Below are 27354 nucleotides of genomic sequence, written 5' to 3'. Positions count from 1 at the left end.
TGGGGGGAGCTGGTGGTGCCCCTTATATCATGCCATGCAGGCGCCACTCCAGAGAGCACCAGAGCATGCTAAGGGGAAAACTTCCGGCACCAGTGCATGTGGCGAGCACACACACCTAATATGGAATGGACATGAGCAACACATCTCAAAGAACACCAGTTGCAGAAAAGGTAACTGTCTTTTTCTTTTCCTTTCAGGGCTGTCTGCAGGCCATGTGTCTCAGCTCATTGTCGGTGATGAGATGCGACAGTATTTGCTGGTGACTGGCCAGCAAGTGGACAATGTGAGGCTGGCACAAAGTCTGGCACAAGCTCATTAAGTGATTCTATCACCGAACTGCTGGGAGCTCTGTGACCGGGATGTGTTAGAAGCGGAAATGCTTAAAGGCCAAAAAGCCATGAAGGTAGGAGCCCCATAGTGCTTTTGCAATTACCATGCAGTGGAGTCTGTAATATGGAGTCCATTGATGTCAAAAGAGGAGAGCCTCATTGAGTTCAGTGAGCTTTGGATCAGTCCATTAACCAAGATATTTCAGACTGGCTTGTGTTCATATGGTTCCCTTTTCTTTGTTAGCTAGTGGGACATTTTCTTGAGCTCAAGCAGCAAGGGCCTGTGCTTTTACAGCCAAAGATTGTGAGTTCTATTCCCCCATGCTATGCTGAGCATGTGTTAAATTGCTGCAAGGTACCTTCCCTCTGAGAAAACATAACACTCCCAAGAAGCAACTGTTTTACTTTTATGGCTAGCAGTTCTTCCCAATTTCTGATGATCACCAGGTGGGGTCAGTAGACAGTGTCATTCTAGGGCCGTTTGGCCTGATTTTCAGAACAGCTGAGCACCCGCAAATCTTAGGGAAGTCAATGGGAGGGGCAGGCGCTCGTACCCTTTGCAAATCCAGAACCTTTAACTTCTGGCACAAGCGGGTTGAATATAGCCAGGAAGGTGCCAATAGTGAGAATGATGAAGTTAGTTTGGGGAGCAATTTAGGCATGATGACTATAGTGAAGGATGAGATCTAGGGTTGCTGAAATCCTTCTGTTGATGTATTTTTTACTGGGCAGACTTTGGGGAAATGACACTCTGGCTATAATTTTTTCTTTATACTCAGCTGCGATACCTAAAGATTTTCCATCCACCTGATTTTGATGAGCACTTTGAAAAGTGCATAGACCATCTACAGCATTATCCAAACGATGAAGGTGAGATCCTCGCATTCAGCGTCCGAACCAACAAGAATGCAGGATCCCTGGAACAGGGAGAGGCCTTTTTCTCCCCTTTGCCTCTCGCTAACTTAAACCAGCATTTCTCAAACTGGGGTCTGTGGATAGTACTCCAGGGGGTCCACGGGCCATGCTGATCAACTCTTCCCCTGCCCTCCCTCCCAGCGCCTCCTGCACGTCAGGGGAACAGCTGTTCAGCGGCGTGCAGGAGGCACTGGGAGGGAGGGGGAGGAGCAGGGACAGGGCATGCTCAGGGGAGGGGCTGGAAAGAGGGGTGTAGGGATAGAGTGGGTGCAGGAAAAGGTGGGGTGGGGCCTGGGGCTGAGCGGAGGGCTTGGGGGGTCCTTTAAAAAAATAAAATCAAAATGGGGGTCCTCAGGTTGCTAAAGTTTGAGAACTGCTGACTTAAACCATATAAATTCCTTTCCTAGTCCTGCTGAGAAAGGCTGTGGCCCTGGCTTCCAGTCATGAGCTCGAGCTGGCCTTGCGGAGGTTTGTCTTGGGAAATGTTCTGAAGAAGGTAAGATGCTGATGTTTCTGTTCTGATACATGCTGTTCCTCCACAGCAGGGGCGGGCAAACATTTTGGCCTGAGGGCTTTGTAAATTGTATGGAGGGCCGGTTAGGGGAGGGGGTCGTGGCCCAGACCCCACCTCCTATATGCCCCCCCCCCGAGACTCCTGCCACATCCAACCCCCCCTGTTCCCTGACGGCCCCTCTGTGACTCCTGCCCCATCCACACGCTCCTGCTCCCTGTCCCCTGCCGCCCCAGACCCCCGCTGCCCCATTCAACCCCTCCTCTCATTCCCGACGGCCCCCCCCGGGACTCCTACCCCATCCAACCATCCCTTCTCCCTGTCCCCTGACTGCCCCTGGAACCCCTGCCCCTGACTGCCCCCTGCCGCCCCCTCCAACCCCCCCTCCTTCCTGACTGCCCCCCGGGACCCCTGTCCCCATTCAACTCCCTGTTTCCCCCCCGCCCACCATCCACATCCCCGCCCCCTGACCACCACCCCAAACTCCCCTGCCCTCTATCCATCCCCCCCTGCTCCCTTACTGCGCTGCCTGAAGCACCGGTGGCTGGCGGCGCTACAGCTGCGCCGCCCAGCTGGAGCCGTGCCACACCACCACCATGCAGCACAGAGCACCGGGTCAGGCCGGGCTCTGCAGCTGCGCTGCCCCAGGAGCTCACAGCGCCGCTGCCCACAGCATTGCGCCGGCGGCAGAGCAAGCGAGCTGAGGGTGTGGGGGAGGGGGACAGGAGGGGAGGGGCCGGGGGCTAGCTTCCATGGCCAGGAGCTCGGGGGCCGGGTGGGCCGGTCCCGCGGGCCAGATGTGGCCCGCAGGCCATAGTTTGTCCACCCCTGCTCCACAGTGAATCCGCACCCCAGGCAACGAAGAGAGTAAATCCCAGGCGCATGAAGGAACTGAGTCTTTTCCCCCATGTTCCTTATTTTCCAGATCGACGACAATCAGCCACTGGCGTTTGTATCTGAACTTCGACTGGTAACTGTGGTCTCTGTCAAGCTGCAATTTCACGAGAGCACAAAAGTGACAGAGCTGTGCAAATTGGTCCAGGATGCCACTGTGAGCATCTCTGGTATCATGAAGGGCTGGAGAGGCAAAATTATCCAAATCTCCACATATGGCAAAGTGAGTAAAGCAGGGCTTAGCTGTTCTGTGAGATGCAACCCAGCAGGCGTAAGGATCACTGTGGGAATTAGGGAGAGGCATGCCCACTAGGGTGGCATGGGTGGGGCCCATTCAGCTGCCAGCCAGGCACAAAAAATCTCAAACAGTGGCATCTGTCCAATAGTAAGAACCAACTGATGTTTGTGAGCAAGTGGGATACCTGGTGCTTTTGGCCTGAGCAGCGCTTTTACCATTGTGGTTGTTTAGTTGTATTACAGCAGCACATAAAAGTGCCAGCTAAGATATGTGCTGGGCGCTGGCCATACGCATAGTAAGAAATAGTCCCTGCCCCAAAGAGCTTATTGTCCTGACAGATAACGGATGGGAGAAAAGAAACATCATCACCCTTGTTTTCTACAGGGAGTCTGCGGCACAGCTGGGAATCAAACCCAGATCTGTTAAGGCCCAGCTGTAATCAAAGGACCATCCTTTTTCTCAGCCCCCTTTGTTCACAAACTCTTTGTAACCGTATGCAAAATGCATCATGCCTGTAGCTTTTCAGAATTCAAGCATCTAAGGAAGTCTTGGATGTTTGAAGGCACAACTGGGTTGAGCCCCTCTGGCATATCCTTAATGAAATACTTGGGTTACTTATTAATCTACTTTTAACCTCTCCTCCTTTTCTGTCCTCCAACACAGGGCTGCACATTTCTATGTGCCTTTGGGCTGCCTGGTGATAAGAGGAGGAGAGCACCCATGCCTTAGATAGTGCAATGAGCATTTCTAATTTTTGCTCTAAGAATCTCATGAAAATTGAGTAAGTGCAATGTCCCTCTGCCTGGGTCATCAGCAGGCTCCCAACCTGGGATCTTTAGCACTACAGCACTGACTTTTACCAACTGAGCTAAGGGAGTAACTCTGTTAGAAGTAGTTGGGTGTTATCTTCTAGTGGGCCAGCCACTGAAAAGGATCCAACCACATCAGCCACACCATCAAGGGCTCATTCACCTGCACATCCACTAATGTTATATATGCCATCATGTGCCAGCAATGCCCCTCTGCCATGTACATTGGCCAAACCGGACAGTCCCTCCGCAAAAGAATAAATGGACACAAATCGGACATCAGGAATGGTAACATACATAAGCCAGTAAATGAACACTTCAATTTCCCTGGTCATTCTATTACAGATTTAAAAGTCACTATCATTGAACAAAAAAACTTCAGAAACAGACTTCAAAGAGAAACAGCAGAACTAAAATTCATTTGCAAATATAACACCATTAATCTGGGCTTGAATAGGGACTGGGAGTGGCTGGCTCATTACAGAAGCAGCTTTTCCTTTCCTGGAATTGACACCTCCTCATCTATTATTGGGAGTGGACTACATCCACCCTGATTGAATTGGCCCTGTCAACACTGGTTCTCCACTTGCGAAGTAACTCCCTGCTCTCCATGTGTCAGTATATAATGCCTGCATCTGTAACTTTCACTCTATGCATCTGAAGAAGTGAGGTTTTTACCCACAAAAGCTTATGCCCAAACAAATCTGTTAGTCTTTAAGGTGCCACCAGACTCCTTGTTGTTTTTGTAGATACAGACTAACACAGCTACCCCCTGATACTTGAAAAGAAACATGTCACTCACCCTGTCAGTTGTGTTTTGTTGTGAATTGAGTTGCCAAGACTTGCAGGGGTCTGGGAGAAACATTAATTCATTTTAACCTCCCATCGCAGATCACGCTGACCGCTGCTTGAGAAAATGGGACTTGGTCATGATTTAATTCCAGTGCTGGTCATAAGTGGGAGTTGTACAGTGACACAGGTTGTCATGGGTATTGACAACCAGAAATAACAAGGAAAAGTAAATGTGTTAGGAACACAGGAACTGCCAGGTTGGATCAGATCAGGGATCCATCTAGTCCAGTATTCTGTCTCTGACTGTGACCAGCACCGGCTGCTTCAGAAGAAGGTGCAGGAGCCCTGCAATTATGGGGTAATCTGCTCAAAGGGAAAGCTTCCTGGCCCCATTAATTAGAGATTGGCTTGTACCTCGATGCAGGAAGGTTTATATCTCTTCCAAAACTCTCTTTTTTTTATTATTTACCACTGTAATTCTGGATGTTCACTGGGTGTTTGATTCTGGAAAAGAGCTGATGGGATAATATTTCTCCAGTGCCGTTCCATCCCCAATCACCAGCCTGCCAGTGGTGTGAAAATTGCCATTGCTCTGAGATCAGCACAGAACAAAAGTGCTTCATGACCTTGCGGGGACTGAGTGTTAATTGGCCAGTGGAGGAGCCAGTCATTTATCACAGGCCCCAAACAGTAGTGGCAAGCCCAGTCGTGAGTCTAGATCACTACTAAAGCAAAGAGGGTGAGGAAGGTACAACTATGGAGAGTGTTAGCAGGGGCTGGCTGATTCCACGTCGCTCTTACTGTGTTTTAGGCTTGTTTCCATTGGGATTACAAGCGGGTTAGCGTTCTGTGGAGTTGCTGGCATGCGTTCTAGGCAAGAATATACAGGTAGGATAGGACTTTGCTGTGGTGTGTGTGTGTGTGTGTGAGAGAGAGAGAGATAATTCGTTAGATTGCTCACTGCCTTTCCCCATACTCTATTCCTGATGCAGTCACTGGCTCAAAGGTTAAGATGGCCTCCAGGATGCTGACGCTTTTTCCAGGGATGATATCATGTGATGAAGAGATTTACTCAATATCTGGGTTGCCCGGCTGTTTTTTTAAGAAGCTTCCGGAGAAGGAGACGAGCGATGCTGTGAGCTCTGGGGTAACCTATGAATATCTTGGCAGAAAGAGAAACTCCTAAGTCACTCTTATGTGCTCCTTCCAGCACAAGCAAGAGAGAAGGGAAAATCTAACTCTGTTAACTCAAAGGCTGAATATTCTTATCCGGGGCCAGCAATCCCAGAGAGCTTGCAGACAGGCATAGATGGTAGTGACCACCCTGCCCTTCCCATCTTGCTAAACAGAAGCTGGGTCCTGACTTGTTCCCAGCTAGATGGAAGGAGTTCTGATAAGAAAAAGGTTGAGAACCACTGTCCTTATCCAAGCGACTGCCTGAAATATCCTCCAAACACCTACGTTTCCACTGGGATTAAGAATGGGCTGTACGCAGCAAATGAATGAGCCCATCTAACTCTTTCATTTCGCCTCTGGGCAGCCAGATGGGTTCATGGATCTTCTGAAATTCTTTTTTCTGTTTCTCTTTATTTCTTACCTAGTGTATGATAGTCCAGATAGGTGATCACTGACTCTTGTCTTCCTTCCTCCTTTTAGAATGTTTGGAAAGTCAGGCATTACCAGGAAGAAGGATGGGAATCGACCCTTGTTGGATAGGTGGATCTATCCTCTTGGCACAGTTTTAATAATGTGCAGAACATCCCTGAAAGTCAGGAAGGGATGCAATGGTGGGAGGAAGGACATAGGGATAAATAGGAAGGGGAGTTGCCATCTAACAACATCAGGGAAAATAATAGCCATATGTTTTTGTTTAAAGCAAAAGATCAGCTCTGATTGTCCCCCTCTCCTGTTCCCATGTGTCCACAGATCCAATGCTTGTCTTTGCAGGCAAGCTAAAGGGTTGTAGGCCAGCAGCCCAAGTGGTTGCAAGGCACCTGTGATTGAGACAGAGGTGCAACCTATAAAATGAGAGAGGACAATTCACAAGCTAGCTCGTCTGCTTGATGACACCACAGCGCAATGCCATATGTAGGATTAGAACTCAGGCCCAGAGCGCTTCCTCCTGGCCTCTGAACTGGACACACTCCAGAGCGGGTTTACTTAGGCCTAGGGCATGTTGGTGGTTTTTTTTTTTTCTTGTTGCTTTGAGCAACCCCCTAAGACCAGCGTATGAAGTAGAATTCTAGAGACAGCAACTTCCAGCCCACCGTGGCTGGGAAGAACCATGTCTTATACCCTAATATACTGTCTATAAAACACCTTCCTCTTGAAAGGTTGCGAGAAAAAGATCAAAATGTTCCAGGCTGGACTGCAAGGATTTATGAGACACAGAGAAGGCCGTATTGTTATGTACGAAGGCTCTACGGGCTATGGAAAAAGTCGGTTAATTGCTGAAATAGACTACCTAGCCAGAGAGGAAAATCACAGGTCAGTTCTCTTAACTTTGCTTCGTAGCATCCCTATTCCAGTCTTGGGTCACCACACAGTTCTGCAAAGGCTCCTCAGTCCTGACTCGGTCATCCTAGACGTAATACACCCCTTAGCATAATGCAGGGTCTTATCTATGTGTAGTTAGATAATTATCTTAACCTCATAGGCAATTGTTTTTGAGTTTCAGGGGAAGATATTTGCTAGGGTGTTTTTGTCTCTCCCAGAGCCTCTTCCCCACAACAATCTCATCCACGGAACCAGATCAACCCTTCTGGTGGGTGTCGTGAACGATGGTTGCAATATGTATTCATCATGATACCACCGCAGTCATTCAGTGTAACCACTTACTCAGTGGCTCTCAGTGAGCTGCCTGGAGCTCAGGCTGGAGTGCTTGAGCACATGTCCAGTGACAAAATGCCACATGAAGCACCTTCACTTGTATCTGCATCTCACCAGTGAGGGCTCTGTTATCATGGATAAAATACCATCCCCATCCCCTCAAGGAGCCAACACTGGAGGAGAGGGTGCCAGTCATGCTAGTGATCCCATCATGTGATCTCCCACATCTATTTGTCCTGTAGTTTAGGTGGGCTTCTTTTCATTCCCTGTGGCTGCTTCTGCAGGCAGAATTGCTCCCTATGTCAGCAAAAAACAGACACGAATAGCAGGACGTGCTGGGTATGAAATCAAGAGTGAATGTTTTCCTCAAAAAAACAGCTCCAAATCTGAACACACAAATCAGGGGCTTGATGCAGGAATCGGTGGGTGAGATTCTCTGGCCTGCGTGCTGTTAACGCTATGTTTTATAGTTATAGGCAGACCAGATGATCATAATGGTTCCTTCAGGGTTTAAAATCTCTGGATCACCACCATCATATGTCGTACTGTGTTGGGTGTATCTAGCTTGCCCGTATACCACTCAAGAGGCTGCATCTCCCCTGCCCTCCCGACACAGTTTCTGTCAGACACTTCTAATCAAGGTTGGGGGCAGGTCTCTAAGAAGCAGCTTCACCAGCTGCTCAGAGGACCCTCTTTAGAATGAGGCCTTTGAGTCTGTGTTCGTACAGCGCCTAGCACAATGGGCTGTGACTGGGGTTCCTTGGTGCTACCATGATACAAATAATAATAATGATTTTCAACACAGGGTAATAGCACTAGAGCTGTCCAAAGTAGATATCCAGGAGTCCTTCTATGCTATCCGGTCACTTAAGGCCATAGTCTTTGGGATCGATGCCTGTAGACCTTATAAGAGACAAGACATCCTCCAAAGCAAGCTCACTGGGCTGTGGGATGAGACCTTCTACTGCCTCCTCAATAACCAGTTCCTTGTGAAGGTAATGGGGAAAGCACCTGCTCTCTGGGAGAAGAGCCAGTGTGGTGTAACCACTTTGTGCATGAGCCAGTTACAAGGAACAAGGTTCAGTTGATTCCTTCATTTTTGTCAGGCTCATGTCTCAGCATCATTCATCCTTGCCTTGAATTTCATTGGCAGAAATGTCAAAATTGTGGCCAAATTTCCAAATAATCAGAAAGCCAAGACGTTGTCACTGTTCTACATGGGACTTGACCGGTACATTGGATACTGTGGCGACGACAGAGGAAAGGAAACAGAACGCCAGGTCTGTGGTAGCCAGAAAGCCTTAAAAGCCTCAAGCCGAAAAACCTCTCTGCTTACAACACTTCTAACTGGTTACATTCTTGCGCATAGGGAAAGCATACAGTGTACAACAACATGAGATAGCAAACCCATATCTTGTGCACGTGAAAGCCAGCTGCGAGGGAGACAAACAGGCCAGCCAAGAAGTTTCCCAAAACACAGACGCTGGGGTGAAGGCCACTCCTGCCTTGTAGCCATGGAAACATTGTTCCGTAACCATGGGCTGGCAATTTGGGAGCTATGCATTCCTACATCCCCCCCTTTTCTATTTTAGATGCGGTGTTTAAACGGAGCACCCTCGCAGGGTAGCATGCACAATGCCACTAGATTGGGTATACACTAAACAAAGCAGCAAAATAAAACACTAAGGACTAAAACTAAAACCCCATACTATAAGAGGGTTTTTATCCACCCTAAGGGTAACCATGACTAAATATAATTTCACTAAAAAGGAAAAACATTCTGGCAAATGGCTTAAGCATAACATTTCAGCATATCAATTTGCTATTGCATGCAATTACTATTATCAGTAAGCTTAAAACAACACATTTCTTTTACTGTCTCACACCCCAGATGTTGCTGGGTGGTTTGCAGACAGGAACAAGGCAGGTACTTAACAGACCTTGCATGTCCGGGGCAACGGCCAGGCAGAAATCAGATTGATTTAATACTTGTGCCAGGTAAACCCAGATGTCTTGGTGAATTACCCAATCCCACATGCATCCTCCCCATGGACCCGGCAGGATACGGTATGTGGGATCCCACACCCCCCTTAACCGGTCCATATGCTTGGAACGAGCACTGAGAACGTCTGCACTTCTACCCAGAAAGTCTCCAAGTATGTCTCCATGGCCACAGATCAGATGGTAATCCTGATGAGTTTGTAAGGGCAGTGGGCCAAGCCTGATGCTCTAGATCATTTTGAATGGCCATTAGCTAGTCATTCCGGAAATCCTGAATTTCTGAACATGCTAGATCCCACTGCAATACCTTCCCAGCCTCAGTGATATTCAATACCATCTCTGTCAGCAACTTCTGGGTCATTGAACTAAGGGCGGAAATGACATGTAACTCACCAACTCCAGCCTGTATCTGGGTTAATTGTACTCCAGAAACAAGGCCAATGGTCTTCTCTAATTGCCCCAATTTCTCATCATATTCTTGGTTCTTAAAAATATTCCAAACTGCTGCTGCACTATTGGCCCCATCCCATAAGGATCCGGTCAAGTCTTTCTTCTTTCTAGAAGAAATAACCCAAGCCCTCTGTTATGCTAATCTAATGGCAGCCCCCTGTGAGCAATTTGGGTATTCATTTAATTGTTCACTAATTGGGTGACCAAATAACAATAAGGGCCTCTCTCATTGATTTTATCAAATATATGGCATTGTCTGTATTTGGATGTATTACAGGGGTAATAGTGTAATAGAGGAGATGGCAGGGGCAATGGCAACAAGGTGCCTCTGGTACTTATCATTTAAAATCCAATTAGGGAGGGCAATACATGCTGAAGGACTTATCCAAAACACAGGGCGCAGCCTGTAGAATAAACCCCAAAATCTAATCAATACCACGTTCCCAAGAATGGGTTCCACAAGTTTCTTCCTGCTAGTGTATAATTCTTTGTTTCTTCACCAGGGTCAGTTCTTAATGTCTCTTGTAGTCAGGAATCCCTGGACTTTGTGGTTTCAATGAAGCAAGTGTTCCTTCTTCTCTTTTCCTGAAACAGTGTGGTTTAGCATCATACAGGGGAGAGGTTACTAGCACATCACCCTGTAATGGTTTTGCTTCTTCTAGAAAAATCCGAAGGCACAGTAGGTCTGTCAGTGGACAAGGGAGAGGTTACTAGCACTTCACCTTGTTTTTTTCCTTTTTCCTGCTGTCCAGAAGACACAGCAGAGCTAGAAGGAAAAATAGGCTTATCATCAGTCGGAGAGTCCTCCCGAGGTGGAGGGGTCTTTTTACAGTGAGAAGCATGGGTCCAGGCAGGTAGTCCTTGGCACTTCACAGCGGTGTTGGTGGTTAACAGGACTTGGAAAGGGCCTTTCCAGCATGGAGCCAAAGCAGTCTTTCGTTGATGGACTTTACATAGACTCAGTCTCCTGGTTTCAATGAATGGCAGGGCTGCTAGGGTCTTTGGGTAGCACTTCTCTACCTGTGAGAAAAGAAACCTAACACATTTCATTAATGCCTGGCAGTGTTTTGCAGATTTTACAGCTGCTTGGGCACATTCAAGACCCCCCCTTTTCTTGGGGGTCAGCCAAGTTTTGGCTGTGACCTTGGATGAGCCTGCAAGCTGTATTTTCCTCTCAGTTAACTCATTCTGTGCTTTTTCCTCTTCTCCCTTTCTCAGCTTCTTTTAACCTACAAAGGAAACTTCCACTCTTCACTCATACACCTTTTCCCAACAATGAACACATACACATTGCCTTTATACAGTACATTAGTCTTATTATTCAATGTATGCCATGTACACCCTTCCAGTAAAATAACTTTATTACAGAGCTTTGGAGCAACAAACCGGGACAAGCACACCCACTTTTGAGGAGTCCACTCAGTACAACCTCTGGTGTCCAATAGCTTTCCTCCCTCCCCAGCCCTCTGGCTAGAAATCTGAGGTAGCCAGAAGGATCCCATGGGCAATATGGGGGGTGGGTTAACCTTCCATGTCCTTGTTTCCAAAGACTGTTGGTAAGCAAATTTTAACAACAATTTTTCAATTAAAAAATCTGGCCAATGAAGTTTCTTTTTCTTACTTAAGCAAATGTATTAGACTTTAGTATATCACATTTTCCTGATCTATCCAAACACTTTGTATTCCAAGTTGAATAAAACAAGTATCTGCTTTTTGATTTAATCCTCCTATTTAATTTTGAGCTAGACTGTCTTATGAAAATATTAAACCCAACAATTCTGGCCACAAGACAAACACCACAAGACAGGACAAAGAACACAAAAATAATTCCTATTGTACCAGTAAATGCATGGTACATTGAATGCTATTCAGCTGGCATCCATTTTCTCTGATAATCTGAAAGACAAAAGAACAGAGGTCTACCCCTTCTGGGCAGTCAGTCATTGCTTAAAATATTTCCTTTATATACACATACTCTTGTTGATTTCAGGCAAAACAGAGGAATTACCCCATATTTCCTTGTATTTGTTTCATATGCAGCCCAGGTTTCAGTGGCTTCTACCTTATTAGTTAGAAAATTGCATTAATACAGATGCTTTCTGGCTTGCTTCCAGATCCAAAGCTATCCACAGCTTAAAGATTCTTACTTAAAAAGGGTCACAATTAACTTTCCCAGTCTTTTGATTGCCATTTACTTCTAACTCCTGAAGACAGAAATTCATTAACCGGTTAACCAAAACCAAAACCAAACCAAACCAGAACCAGATAGTGTCTCCTTATCCTATTAGGACTCACCTTATCGGAGCACGAACCCCAGGGGCTGTGGTGAAGCAGAGAAAAGGGGCGAAACACCCCGTTGGCGCCGTTCCCAGTTCGCCGCAGCCATCCGGAGTCCAATGCCCGAGCTAGGAGAGTCCCGGCGGAGTCGCCAGAAACTGTTACCGAAATATCGGGTCCACCTAGCTGAGAGCCAATAACAGCCAGACAGGGATAAGGAGGAGTTGCTTTATTCTGCAGAATAAAGGAGAGCTTTGCACCTTGGTACCAAAACTCTGTCTCATACACATTTTACCATTCCAATTATCATCCTGGGGATTTGAAATCCCCATGCTTATAATTACTTACTCCTTTCCTTCCACTATGCCCTCAAAGTTTCCAACCTGTTTTCCAGTCAAGAAGCCATAACGACCCGCAGTCCGGATACCAGGGGCACTGGCGATCTATTTCCCTTAGAAGGTCCTCAATATGAGCGACCGGGACAACGACACATGATCGCTGCCGTATAATCTTTTGTAACTCTCTTGCGTGCTCCTTCTGGGCACTGGAAAGTCCCCCCCCCCCCCCATACTCACGAATCAGGGGTGGCAAACGGCCGCGGGGGTGCACTCGGCATGTCCAGCCGGTGAGCAGGGGGTTATCACGTCGGGGTCACCAGCTGTGGCGACGACAGAGGAAAGGAAACAGAACGCCAGGTCTGTGGTAGCCAGAAAGCCTTAAAAGCCTCAAGCCGAAAAACCTCTCTGCTTACAACACTTCTAACTGGTTACATTCTTGCGCATAGGGAAAGCATACAGTGTACAACAACATGAGATAGCAAACCCATATCTTGTGCACGTGAAAGCCAGCTGCAAGAGAGACAAACAGGCCAGCCAAGAAGTTTCCCAAAACACAGACGCTGGGGTGAAGGCCACTCCTGCCTTGTAGCCATGGAAACACTGTGCCGTAACCATAGGCTGGCAATTTGGGAGCTATGCATTCCTACAGGATACGGCTACTAAATTTCCCTGAATTTGTCTGGAGCATCCAGTGAGATCAAAGAATTCAAAACCCCCTTGATGTGCTGTGAGCTCGGAATTAGGCAACCTTCTGTTCACCTTTGCCTGAGATTACCCTCATTGCTGTTATGATGCCAGCTCATTGAGGCTAAATCTTACTCTGTGGGCACAGCTCCTATCCCTTACTGAGCATTGGAGGAGACCTGGTGAGGAGAAATTCAACAAATTTTCCATCCAATCCCTTACTTGGGGGGAGTAATCCAGCCCAAGGCAAATGGGTGTGAGGGAGGGAGTTCAAAGCATGCAGAAGCATCTCCTTGCTGATTCCATCATTGCGTGCTGTTGACGGACAGCGGCGATGTCACTGGTGGATGATGACTTTTGTGATGTGGATAACTGCCCACTAAGTATTGGACTAAGATCCAGCAAATGCATGTAATGTGGTTCACCAAACAGTGGCCAGATAGGAACATCATAGTGACATGGGTCAAATTCAAGCCATTGGCCTAGAAAGCAAAGGGCTCCATTGGGTGTCCCAGGACAAATCCTGAGCCATTAAGTCTCCACAGGGAAAGGTTTATTTAAAAAAAAAAAAAAAAAAAAGGGACGAGCAATGTATGTACACCTTGCTGCACTGGAAATTTCTTCTTGGCTGCTTTTCTGCTAATGTGCATTAACTCCCAAGCATGCTATGTTTCTTGCTAACTATCCTGGTGTCTTCCTGACCAGTTCCCCATGTCAGCTGAGGTTTCTCACATGGACAATGAGATAAAGCAAAAAGAAGAGAAAATGCTTTTCCTTAGAGTCCTGTGGAAGGTGAGCGAACTCCATCACCAGATAAATGGGGTGAACAGACATCCCAAACTAGGTACAAGTGAGTGGTTGGGCTTGTAGGTGTTAAACCATGCCCTGGATAGGTCATCAACTGTGTGGATAGAACATGGGTTGAGCATCTATTGCTTGAGTGTAGATCCAGCTCTGCCACCTATGGCTGTAGAAGGTTCATCAACCTCTGTATGTGGCGCAGCCCACCACTAGAGGGTACAGAGCACCACCCTGAGTGGGTTACAAAGGCATGGCTAGCAAACAGCTTTACTTTAATGGGCTGAGATGACCATCCACTAGGACTATCTTCCCCAAAGACTCGATACGGGTGTCTTCCCTGAACCTGAGATGCTTTGTGGAGGCCCTTCCTGAATACATGGGCTGGGATTTTCAAAAGCAGCTGTGTGTCTTAGGCCTGGTCTACACTACGACTTTAATTCGGATTTATCAGCTTTAATTCGAATTAACCCTGTAACCGTCCACACAACGACGCCATTTAATTCGATGTAAAGGGCCCTTTAAATCGATTTCTGTACTACACCCCAACGAGCGGAGTAGCGCCAAAATCGATTTTAGCAATTCGAATTAGGGTTAGTGTGGCCGCAATTCGATGGTATTGGCCTCCGGGAGCTATCCCACAGTGCATCATTGTGACCGCTCTGGACAGCAATCCGAACTCGGATGCACTGGCCAGGTAGACAGGAAAAGCCCCGCGAACATTTGAACTTCATTTCCTGTTTGCCCAGCATGGAGAGCACAGGTGACCACAGATACCTCATCAGCACAGGTAACCATGCAGGCTGATAATCGAAAAAGAGCACCAGCATGGACCGTGAGGGAGGTACTGGATCTGATCGCTGTATGGGGAGAGGATTCAGTGCTTGCAGAACTTCGTTCTAAAAGACGAAATGCAAAAACTTTTGAAAAAATTTCCAAGGGCATGATGGAGAGAGGCCACAATAGGGACTCTGAGCAGTGCCGCGTGAAGGTCAAGGAGCTCAGACAAGCCTATCAAAAAACAAAGGAGGCAAACGGTCGCTCCGGGTCAGAGCCGCGGACATGCCGCTACTACGCCGAGCTGCATGCAATTCTAGGGGGGGCTGCCACCACTACCCCACCTTTGTTCGTGGATTCTGGGTCGGGGATAGTCTCAACGCCTGAGGATTCTGCCGATGGGGTAGAGGAGGAGGAGGAGGAGGATGAGCTTGCAGAGAGCACACAGCACTCCATTCTCCCCAACAGCCAGGATCTTTTTCTCACCCTGACTGAAGTACCCTCCCAAGCCTCCCAAGCCAGTACCCAAGACTCTGACCCCATGGAAGGGACCTCAGGTGAGTTTACCTTTTAAAATATAAAACTTGTTTTAAAAGCAAACGGTTTTTAATGATTACTTTGCCTGACTTTGCATTCGCGGTCAGTTCAGCTACTGGAAAAGTCTGTAGCTACTGGAAAAGTCTGTTAACGTGTCTGGGGATGGAGCGGAAATCCTCCAGGGACATCTCCATGAAGCTCTCCTGGAGGTACTCCGAAAGCCTTGCCAGAAGGTTTCTGGGCAGTGCATCCTTATTCCCTCCTCCATGGTAGGACACTTGACCACGCCATGCTTGCAGCAAGTAATCTGGTATCATTGCCTGACAAAGCCTAGCAGCGTATGGTCCCGGTGTTTGCTGGCATTCAAGCAACATCCGTTCTTTATCTTGTTGTGTAATCCTCAGGAGAGTGATATCACTCCTGGTAACCTGGTTGAAATACGGGAACTTAATTAAGGGGACAGAGGTGGCCGTTCCTACTGGGCTGTTTGCCTGTGGCGGAAAATAAATCCTTCCCTGCAGTAGTTAGCCAAGCGCAGATGGGAAATTGGCCCTGAAGTTTTCCGCGTTTGGCTAGCAGGGTTCTTCCCTGTTACCAGCCACGCGGTGGGGGGAGGGTACCGTGATCATCCCAGAGAATTCATGGCGAGGGGGGGGGTCGGCGGCGGGGGGGGGGGGGTAGTTTGGTGCCTGCAGGGATCTTCCCTGATACCAGCCATGCGGTGGGGGGAGGGGTACCGTGATCATCCCAGAGAATTCATGGCGGGGGGGGGGGTTAGTTTGTTTTCTGGTGCTGCTGAATGTTAACAGAAAAACCACAGCACTCTGCTTGCCTGAAGGGGCCCAGACAAGCCCCCCCACACTGCCCCCCCCCCAACTGGCTGAGATTGGCCAGGCTTCTGCAGCACTCTACAGGCTATGCTTGGTATGTGGGAAAGGAGGGTGCAGAAGCTGTAAAACAATGGCTTACCATGGCCGCATGCAAGCCGAATTCTGTTGCCCAGACCTGTGATCTCTAGCAGCAAAGCCACAAGCACTCAGCATTAAGAGGCAAAATGCGACCTTGCACAGAAATCACATGTGCTATGTAATGTGAACAGTGTTGGTCACCGTGAAAGAGTATAAGCATTGTTCTGCAAAATGTAGCTTTTAAAACAATTCTCTCTTTTTTCCCCTCCCTACAGCAGCTGCAAATTCCTCAAGCCTCCCTCCTCCATCCCGAAGGTTATCACAGATAAGGCGTCGTAAGAAGAAGACGCGGGAGGACATGTTTTCTGAAATTATGCAATCCAGCAGGAGTGACAGAGCTCATCTGAATGAGTGGAAGGAAACAGTTTCAAAGTATAGGAAAGAAGTCAGTGAACGTGAGGAGAGGAGGGACCAACGTGAGGAGAGGAGGGACCAACGTGAGGAGAGGAGAGACGATCGAGATGAGAGATGGCGGCAGGAAGACCAGAGGATGAAGGATGCAACGCTGGGGCTGCTCCGGCGTCTGGTGGAGGTTCAGGAACGGCTGCTGGAAAACAGACTGCCGCTTCAGCCCCTGTTCCACCCTCCCCCCTCCCCATGTTCCGTATCCTCCTCACCCAGACGTGTAAGAACGCGGGGGGGGAGGCTCCGTACACCTTCCCATTCCACCCCAGTAGACAGCCCAAGCAAAAGGCTGTCATTTTTTTAACCTTTTCTTTGTGGCTTTTTCCTTCCCAGCAATCCTCCTCCCAAATACCACCCGGGTTCCCTCCCTCTTTTTCTAATCTATTAATAAAGAATAAATGATTTTTAAATGATAGTGACTTTATTTGGTTTGAAAGAAAGCTGGGGGAAGGGGCAGGGTGGGTTCCTTACAGAAAATCAGTCAGTAAAGGGGGAGGGTTTTCATGAAGGAGAAACAAACAGATATTTCACACGGTAGCCTGGCCAGCCATGAAACTGGTTTTCAAAGCTTCTCTGATGCACAGCGCTTCATGGTGTGATCTTCTAATCGCCCTGGTGTCTGGCTGCGCGTAATCAGCAGCCAGGCGATTTGCCTCAGCCTCCCACCCCGCCATAAAGGTCTCCCCCTTACTTTCACAGAGATTGTGGAGCACACAGCAAGCAGAAATAACAATGGGGAGATTTCTTTGGCTGAGGTCAGAGCGAGTCAATAATGAACGCCAGCGACCTTTTAAACGGCCAAATGCACATTCTACCACCATTCTGCACTTGCTTAGCCTGTAGTTAAACAGCTCCTGACTCCTGTCCAGGCTGCCTGTGTATGGCTTCATAAGCCATGGCATTAAGGGGTAGGCTGGGTCCCCAAGAATAACTATGGGCATTTCAACATCCCCAACGGTTATTTTCTGGTCCGGAAAGTAAGTCCCTTGCTGCAGCCCTTTAAACAGAGTAGTGTTCCTGAAGACGCGAGCGTCATGAACCCTTCCCGCCCAGCCCGCGTTGATGTTGGTGAAACGTCCCTTGTGATCCACAAGTGCTTGCAGCACCATTGAAAAGTACCCCTTGCGGTTTATGTACTCGGTGGCTTGGTGCTCCGGTGCCAAGATAGGGATATGGGTTCCGTCTATTGCCCCACCACAGTTAGGGAATCCCATTGCAGCAAAACCATCCACTATAGCCTGCACATTTCCCAGAGTCACTAACTTTCGTAGCAGCACCTGAGTGATTGCTTTGGCTACTTGCATCACAGCAGCCCCCACCGTAGATTTGCCCACTCCAAATTGATTCCCGACTGACCGGTAGCTGTCTGGCGTTGCAAGCTTCCACAGGGCTATCGCCACGCGCTTCTCAACTGTGAGGGCTGCTCTCATCTTGGTATTCTGGCATTTCAGGGCAGGGGAAAGCAAGTCACAAAGTTCCATGAAAGTGCCCTTACGCATGCGAAAGTTCCGCAGCCACTGGGAATCGTCCCAGACCTGCAACACTATGCGGTCCCACCAGTCTGTGCTTGTTTCCCTTGCCCAGAATCGGCGTTCCATGGATAGAATCTGCCCCATTAACAACATGATCTCCAAAGCACCGGGGCCTGTGGTTTCACTGAATTCTGTGTCCGTGTCCGTGTCCATGTCCTCATCATGCTTGTCGCTGCGCTGCCGCCGCCGCTGCCTCCTCGCCTCGTTTTTCTGGTCCTGGCTGAGCATAAACTCCACAAGAACGCGCGAGGTGTTTGCAATATTCATGAGTGCTGTCTTGACCTCAGCGGGCTCCATGCTTGCCGTGGTATGGAGTCTGCAGTGTTCACCCACCCAGGAAAAAAGGCGCGAAAATGGTTGTCTGCCGTCCGTTGCTTTCATGCAGGGAGGGAGGGAGGGAGGGAGTGAGGCTGTACCCAGAACCACCTGCGACGATGTTTTTTGTCCCATCAGGCACTGGGATCTTAACCCACAATCCCAATGGGCGCAGGAGACTGCGGGAACTATGGGATAGCTATGGAATTGCTACCCACAGTGCAACGGTGCAGAAATCGACGCTAGCCCCGGTACTTGGACGCACACCACCGAATTACTGTGCTAGTGTGGCCGCACTCATTTCGACTTTATACAACCTGTTTCTCAAATCCGAATTATCTAAATTCGGATTAATCCCGTAGTGTAGACATACCCTTAGGAGCACAACGCCTGTTGGAAGTCACTGGGATTTGTGTTCCTAAATCAGCCGGGTGCTCTTGAAAATCACCTCGCATAGCGCTTGTTCCTGCCTTGAAAACTGGTCAGATTTTCTGACTTGGAGCTTCCCCCACTCAAGATAAAAAGGTTCAGCTCCTTACCAGTTAAATGCTGGGTTAGAAATATGAGGCCAGATCCTCACCTGGTTTAACCTGACCTCAACATCAACTTCAACAGAGCTACGCTGATTTACACTAACTGAGGAAGTAGCTTGAGGAGTTTTAACATTCAGGCTCAACAGGTGCAAGGGGGAATCAGTGGAGAGTTGAATTGATGTCAATTAAAAATACCCAACTTAAAGAAATGAAGCAAATCCCTGTCTGGTCTGTCCTGGCTCTTTTTCTCTCCACTTGAAGCCTGGCCTAACGCACTGGTCTCAATCCCTTTTCTTTTTCAGGCAGCGGAAGAAGCGACACTGATTTTCATCATCGATGAAGCCCAGTACATCGATGCTGCCTCCTGGGATTTTTTGGCAAAACTTCTCTCGAGTGTCCCCGTCTTTATAGTCCTGTCATTGTCTCCCTTTGCCTCCAAAGAGCTGCTCCCTTGTGCTTCTGCCCAAGGCATCACGAAGAGCCCCAAGACCGCTGGTGTTGTCCTCCAGGAGCTGGAGCCTTCCAAACTCTTGGAGATGGCCCGTTAGGCCCTTGTAGTGGTTAGCATTCCCAGAGAGATGGAAATGTAAGTGCCCTTATCACTTGACTAATCTGCATTAGCAAGTGGAGAGGAACAAGTCCACCAGGGAGGAACATCAAGCCTTAAGGGCCATGAATACAGAAGAACAGAAGGGTCATAGCCCACACACACACACACAGGGATTCAATGATTTGGCCCATGCCACATAGCAAATCCCTGGTCAAACTGGGAATAGAATCCAGAAGTCCTTACTCCCTGCCCCTGCTCTACACTCTAGCCAGCACTGTTTAAAGTATGCCCTGGTATTGTTACTGATTTGGGTCTTGATTCAGGAAAGCATTTAAGCACATTTTTGTTGCATGTGATTAAATCCCATCAACTGCAATGGGACTTAACTACCCGCTTACATGGTTTCCTGAATCCAAATTTAATTTGAAAACCCTTTTCAGCTCGCCAGCTAAACCAGACAGACAATTTAGGGCAATCCTTCACCTCGTGAGGATTTCCTAGTCCATTTGTTCCTTCCACTTCTGGGCCAGTTGCTCATTCCAGGGTCTTGGTCTTTACTGCTTAGCTTTCCCTCCCGATAATCGATGCATCATAAATGGAAAAAAAAGATAAACGAAATCAGCTATTTAAAAATATATTAAATGTGCTAAATTCCATATTACCACTGAGAAGCTGCTTGCGTCAGTAAGTGTTGGGCTTTCTCCTTTCTTTAGATTCCTCATACAAAGAAGCTCTGGGGTCCCATTGTACTGTGAAGCTTTACTGACGGACCCCCATGCTAATGAGGTTCTTGAGTTTTATCACATCCCAGAGGAGGAGAAGGAAGAGGATGAGTGGGATAACCTGTCTAGTACAATTCACCTTCTTAACTCATCTAAATCCCATAGCTCTGTTCCCAGCCAGAGGACTCAGAATTCCAGTTTACATCTCTATTTCATATTAGCTGGATCTTGGGGGACATGGAACAGGTCTGGATGATTTAGGGTCTGGCTAATGGAACAGAGAGCCTTTCCCTCTGCCTCTAGTTCAAAGCCAGCCCTGTGGCTAACAGAATAGAGAGCTTTTCACTTCTATGTCCCTGGTTCAAATCCAGCTCAGGGTGAGTAGAAGTTACCACCTTCATGCTCACGTCCTTCATATGCTACCGGAAGGCACCTACATACTATGGTGAGGACAGTATAAGAACCTCCTTAGAATAGAATAATACCTAGCTCTTCTATAGCACTTTTCATCTGTAGCTCTCAAAGCATTTTACAAAGTTCAGTATCATTATCCCCACTTTACAGGTGGGGAAACTGAGACACACAACAGGAAGTGACTTGCCCAAAGTCACCCAGCAGGCTAGTGGCAGAGCTGGGAACAGAATCCGGGTTTCACAGTCCTCATCCAGTGAGCTATTCACAAGGATACACATAGAATAGAATAGATTATGGGGTTCTCCTTTACCTGTAGCCTGCTCACTCTGAATCAATCCTACCCAGAACCAGAAATCCAATCTTGGCTGAAAGGAAACTTCTTTAACTCACGGCGCCACCAACTTTTTAAAAACATTAATGCTCATAACATTTCACTTGGGGATGATCTAACAACAGATCCGGTCAACTCTCTGTCTTCAGTTGAACTTTCTTTTGGGTCTGGACTTTGGTGCAGGAGCTGTTCTCAGTGAAGAGGAGGTGATAGATGATGCGACCTGGAAGCGCTTCCGTTGCTTAGAGAGGGGAAAAACAGCTCCTTTAGTGTGGCCTGGTGTGGATGTGATTCACCTGAGGCGATGTGGTTTGTAGGGAGATACAAAATAGCATTTCAGCAAAGGCTATCGAGGGTGTTTAGAAACTAGACTGACACCAGATCTATCAGTCCCTGTATCAAAGTGCTCGCAGTTTGCATTTTCTGGCAGATGGAATAAACGCTGAGGAAAGAAAGATGAGTTTTACAGAGACCTTTCTAATACCTATAGTGCAGAAAACTAAATAAACCAGCACAAATTCTTTAGCTCTCACTAGCTCGTGGTTTAATTTTTATATATTTTTTTTAATGAGCTCAAACTGTGCAGTTGTAAAATGTTTCCAAATGATTCCTTCTCTCCATGCAGCCAGTGCCGTCAAATCGATACCCTACAGGGCGCCTCTAGTCTCCTCCAAGGAAAACAAAGAGCTTTACATTTGTACCATCAGGAAGGATGTGGACCTGGACACCATTCTACTCCCGGTGAGGCTGAAAGGTGAGCAGCTGATTGGCTGGTGCTCAGTGTGTCTCTTCAGAGGCAGCGGTCAAAGAGAAACGAAAAAGGCCTGGGGAGCTGAATGCCGCAGTGCAGGTCTGAGACCCAGAGCTCATCACGGAGGAGGGCTAAAGACTCTGGGAACTCTGTTAGATCGAGCTAGTGTGGAGCTTTCAATAAAAGGGGTATCTACTGCGTTCTCCAGTGGTGCTTTTTGGATTCACAATCCAAATCAAGCTCCATTCTTTCCGCTTATTTATCTATCTAGGTACTCATGCAGCCTCATTGCCACAGTATCTTTGCCTTATGATCTGGAGTGTATTTTTCACAGCTCCCCTGTGAGCTAGGGAAATATTATTCCTGCATTACATATGGGGACCTGAGGCACAGAGAAAGGTAAGTGACTTGCCTTATGCTTCATGTCACACAGGAGGTCTGTGACAGGGAACTGAGCCTGAGTCTCCTGAGTCACAACCTAACGCCTTATCCACTGGGTTCGCGTCCAAATGGACTTGAATGATTGGTTACAAATGTACTTTGAACCCACCTGAAGTCAATGCAAAATTGCACTCTGGGATTTCCTTTTGGTTGCCCAAGGCAACAGTGTTCACAAACCGTGTTGCCCTAAGGCACAGAGGGGGGGCTCCCTCAGTGTATTAATTTGTACAGAAAGAAGAGATCAGGGATCCAAACAGGATTCTGCTACTTTCCTGGAATGGACTCAGGCTAAAGACTAGAGGGTCCATAATATATGGAATCGCAGTCCTAATACAGGCATCTATTGTACAAAACAAATAGGAGTGAGCAGGCTTCCACAGAGCTCGCGCTCCAGTTTCATTTGGCTTTCTTTACCAGGGACCACACTCTGGGCCTGATTCACTTATGCCAATCACTGAAATCAGTGGAGTTATACTGATCTAAAATGAGCATGCGTGGGAAGGGAGAATCATTGTCTGGAAGTCTATGCAACATCCCAGAAATCGCGAGCAACTGAATAATATCCTGCGAGTTAATATATTCACAGGAGGAAGTTATTGACTGAGTGACTTCTTTGTCTGCAGAGATTGCTGTGGCCCAGTTGGACTGCTTGAGCCCCTCTGAGCAGATGGCAGTTAAATGTGCAGCTGTCATTGGCCATACGTTTACTCCAGAGCTGCTGCTGTACCTCCTCCCGGAGTGGACAAACAAGAAGATGGAGGAGACACTCTTGAGCCTGATCAATTCCCAGGTGTTTGAGTGTTTTGGAAAAGAAGCCAGGGCTACGCAGGCAGTAGGTTCCCGCCATTTACACACACATCTGGACCCCTGGATGATGCAAACCCTGGGGCCAGAGGAATCTGAAGGTGAGCAGGGTTTTTAGTTTCCAGGGAACACTGGGGGTTCTGGGAACTCCTTTGTTCCTCTTTCTTTTGGCCATATCTCAGAAATGATGGGCTGATGTCACTTTCTTTTGTCCCTGTGTGCCTGAGCCAATGCCCGTTCAAGTCAATGAGAGTATTTCCTTCCATTAATTTTGTTGGAGTTTGGATCTGGCCCCGTGTACATAGTCACTGTCAGTGATGGCAGTTGAAATGGTGTCCCTGGCCTCTGTTTATCAGAGGGTGGAGATGGATGGCAGGAGAGAGATCACTTGATCATTACCTGTTAGGTTCACTCCCTCTGGGGCACCTGGCATTGGCCACTGTCGGTAGACAGGATATTGGGTTAGATGGACCTTTGGTCTGACCCAGTATGGCTGTTCTTATATTCACCTCATATTTGGTATTCATAAGTGCTGGGGAAAGTACTCCCTGGGAGGCTTAGGAGAATTTTGCATGAGGCTCTACAGCCATCGTAATCACATTGGTTCTGCTTTATTATTATTTCTTTATACTAGGGTTACCATTCGTCCGGATTCCCCCGGACATATCCGGCTTTTTCGAGTTAAAAATAGCGTCCGGGGGGAATTTGTCAATGTCCGGATTTCCCCCCATGCAGAGCGTGCGCGCGGCTTACAAAGCAGCCGGGGCTCCGACAGCCAGAGCCAGAGCCCTTCCTGCACTTCCCCCCTCCTCTCTCCTGAAACTTGACACCACTCCCCTCCTCTCCCTCCCTCCCCCTCCCTCCCTGCATTCACAGATCGCCGGCCGTTCGCCGTCTGGAGCTCCGACCCTGCTCCCCGCCCCCGCTGTGGAGCGCACTGCTCTGCAGCACAGTAAGGGGGCCGGGGGCCAGAGAAGTGGCAGGGAGGTTCTGGGGGGGGGTAGTCAAGAGACAGGGAGCAGGGGGGAGGGTTGGATGGGTCAGGAGTTCGGGGGGGGGGACTGTCTGGGGGTTGGGGGTGTAAGGTTTTGGGCAGTCAGGGTACAGGTAGGGGGGTCTCAGGAGGGGGCAGTTAGGGGACAAGGCACAGGGAGGCTTAGGTAGGGGGTGGGGTTCTGGAGGGCAGTTAGGAGCAGGGGTCCCAGGAGGGGGCAGTCAGGGGACAAGGAGCGGGGGGGGGGTCGGGAGTTCGGGGGGGGGCTTTCTGGGGGGTGGATAAGGTTTTGGGCAGTCAGGGTACAGGTAGGAGGTAGGGTCCTGGGGGGGCAGTTAGGGAGAGGGGTCTTAGGAAGGGGCAGTTAGGGGACAAGGAACAGGGAGGCTTAGGTAGGGGGTGGGGTTCTGGAGGGCAGTTAGGAGCAGGGGTCCCAGGAGGGGGGGGACAGGGAGCAGAGGGGTTTAGATGGGTCAGGAGTTCTGGGGGGGGCTGTCAGGGGGTGGGGGTGTGGATAAGGGTTGGGGCAGTCAGGGGACAGGTAGGGGGTAGGGTCCTAGGGGGCCAGTTAGGATGTGGGGAAGGTCTCAGGAGGGGGCAGTCAGGGGACAAGAGGCAGGGAGGCTTTGGGAGGGGGTGGAGTCCTGGGGGGCAGTCAGGGGACAAGGAGTGGGGGGGAGGGTTGGGGGTTCTGAGGGGGCAGGAAGTGGGAGGGAGTGGAAGGGGCAGGGGCGGGGCTCGGACAGGACAGGGGCGGGGCTAGGACAGGATGGGGGCGGGGCTAGGGCGGGGCTCCTCCCGTCCTCTTTTTTGATTGTTGAAATATGGTAACCCTACTTTATACTGCTCCCTAGATGTGTAAAACATTTCTATAAACAAGTAAAAAATGACAGGTCCCTGCCCAGAAGAACGGCCAGTCTAAGTGGTTTCCAGTCAGATAAATCTGATGCAATAATGCGATAAAGGAATCATTGCTGCTTTCCAGATGTCAGGGCCGCTACTCTTAGCTTCAGCCTGCAAGAGGAGCTGGGGATGTTGCAGCAGGATCAAGCAATGCGGTTCTGCACTCCCCTGCTGTGAGAAGGGGCCTATGAGCTGTGGCTGGGGGATCAGAAGAAGGCCCTGCACCTCAAATGTGCCACCTTCCTGGAGCACAAGGCTCACAAATGCAGAAGCTGTGGTGGAAGTGATTTCATTTTCTTCCACCGCTATGCCCTGGACACCCAGATGAGCAATGTAGACTCTTTGCTGGGACAGGGCAGTAAGACTGAGGGCACGGCTCTGGTGCTTTCTGAAGAAACTAGGAAGAGGCTTCAGACAAGCTTAGCACAAGGTAAACTGAAGTTCTTATTGAAACCCAGACAATGGAGCTCCAGAGGAAATAGCATAGGGGCACTGACAACGCATTGCAGGGTGTTCACATTTTAGGGTTGTGCATTTCTGGAGGCTGTAGTTCACACTAGTGCATGGGATATCCTGTAAGAGGATGAAGATGATACCTGCAGTCTCTGGAGCATAACGTTGCAGTGTGTTGAATGATTGCCCCAGTGTCTTGAAAACTCCTGTCCCCTTACATCCTGCAAGGTGCTGCTTCTCTATCTGATATTTCCAGTTTTGGAAACTCTGCAAATGTGTTTCCTACTTCTGGCAAATAAATGACAAACTGGGAAGACTAGTGATACATTAGCCAGCCTGAAATCTGCATTGCAACCCAGATGGCCAATACAAAACTAGGTCACCTAACTGGCAGACTGTGTCAGGCTTATCTGATGCCATGTCTGGTTTCTAATATATCAGATATCCAGATGCTTCTTGTATCCAGGTCAGAGCATTCTTGGATGCAGTTCCAGTGCTGAACATTACATAAGGGGATAGAGGAACCACAGACAGATTCCTAACTTACCAAACACACAGATCTAAAATAAAGTTCCAGCTTATGTGTTTGCAGTAGGCAAACCCGGTCACTAGTGCAACTCCAGTTTCTGTTTGCAGGAAGATAACGATGCCTGTGTAAAGCATTTCAGATTCAGAAGTTTTGTCTTATCTGTTTCAGATGCAGCAGAGAGGACCGATGCCCCTCTGGGGCAGGAACTCACCATAGAAACTCCCATGGCCTCATGTGAAGGTAAAACTTCTTTGGCTGTCCAGCTGGGAACGTAGTTAGAATGAGGGCGGCTTTGAAAGGGGGACATAGAGAGAGAGAGAGGAGCCTGTCTGTTGTTATGGCTGTGAGAGTACTTACCTGGCTATCATTACCCCAGTATCTGAGTGCCTCGTGATTTTCAATTGTAGTTATCCTCACAGCAGATGGGGGACTAAAGCAGACAGTCTAAGTGACTTGCACAAGGTGTGACGCTCTCCTTGGATGCCCAGAATCTTAAGCCACTGTGTTACCCCTCTGCCTCAGCAAGAGAGTGGTTTGCTGGAGCACAAACTGTGTGTCAGCTCCTTGCCACACCAGTCTGTCCGTCTCACCAGCAAACTCCTTGAGACTCTGCTAGTCTAAACCTTGCCTTGCAGGTGAACCCAGTTCCCAACTTTTCCAGAGACATCTGTCCATAATGTCCAGTCCCTCTCGCTGGACACTCACAGCAATTTTACAGACTTAATTGTTGATATATAATTTAAACAAAGGCATCACGTCATATCCACCTCTGGGGTGGAACCTGTCAGCTGTTTAACAGCGCACAGGAACACAACACAACAGTTTAGCTGAGGAAGTGAAGGATACCCGATCCTAAACCACAAAGTAAATTTTGGAAGCTAGAACAGATTCATTTAACCCTTTTTTTTTTTTAACTTCCTTTTCAGATAATTTACAGTGCAGGGCAAAATCAGCCATGAATAAACAGGTGTTGCCAGACGATCATCTCCGGTATGGTAGGGGGGATCTTTGATCACCTGGGTTCTTAAAGAGCATGTTAATTCCTTGGGAACGGGTTGCTCACGGGACTGGGACTGGAAATGGGATAACAGAACTTTTCAGTTCCAAGCCATTAGTTCAGATCTGGCTCAGCTAGGATCTAATCCAAAACCCATCAAAATTAATGGGCAGACTCCTATTGACTTCAGTGAATTTAGGATCAGGCCCTTGGTCAGTGATAAAAAGTTATTGCTGTTTTTTGCAAAGATATTGCACAATTATTAGACAGGGTTCAGAGAAGGGTGACAGGAATGATTAAGGGCCTGGCAAAACTCTCATATGAAGTGAGATTGAACAGACGGGGATCAAGAGGGGACATCATAAAAGCATATCAAGTAATCGATGGTCTAGAGAAGGCAGATTGGGAGTTTCTGTTCTTCCTTCTCATTGCACAAGAACAAGGGGACATTCAACGGAAAAAAAAAAAAACGTTTTCACCCAATGCGTAACTGGAACTCATAGCTATAGGAAGTCACAGAGGCCAAGAGTTTA

The 27354-nt window shown here is 48.3% G+C and overlaps 1 long non-coding RNA gene and 1 pseudogene across 1 annotated transcript; one reads left to right on the top strand and one right to left on the bottom strand.

The window, feature by feature from the left end:
- The window catches only part of LOC128835681 (adenylate cyclase type 10-like), a 42763-nt pseudogene that overhangs the window by 6401 nt on the left and 9008 nt on the right, over positions 1–27354 (top strand).
- Positions 8601–13008, bottom strand: LOC128837134 (uncharacterized). The gene is made up of 2 exons (XR_008444897.1): positions 12621–13008; positions 8601–10788 (listed from the first exon to the last, which is right to left on the bottom strand). It is a non-coding gene; the product is annotated as an uncharacterized LOC128837134 (long non-coding RNA).

Source organism: Malaclemys terrapin, chromosome 4, assembly GCF_027887155.1.
Source record: "Malaclemys terrapin pileata isolate rMalTer1 chromosome 4, rMalTer1.hap1, whole genome shotgun sequence".
NCBI lineage: Eukaryota > Metazoa > Chordata > Testudines > Emydidae > Malaclemys > Malaclemys terrapin.
The sequence above is the reverse complement of the archived record's forward strand: the minus strand, read 5'-3'. Positions and strand labels throughout refer to the sequence as shown.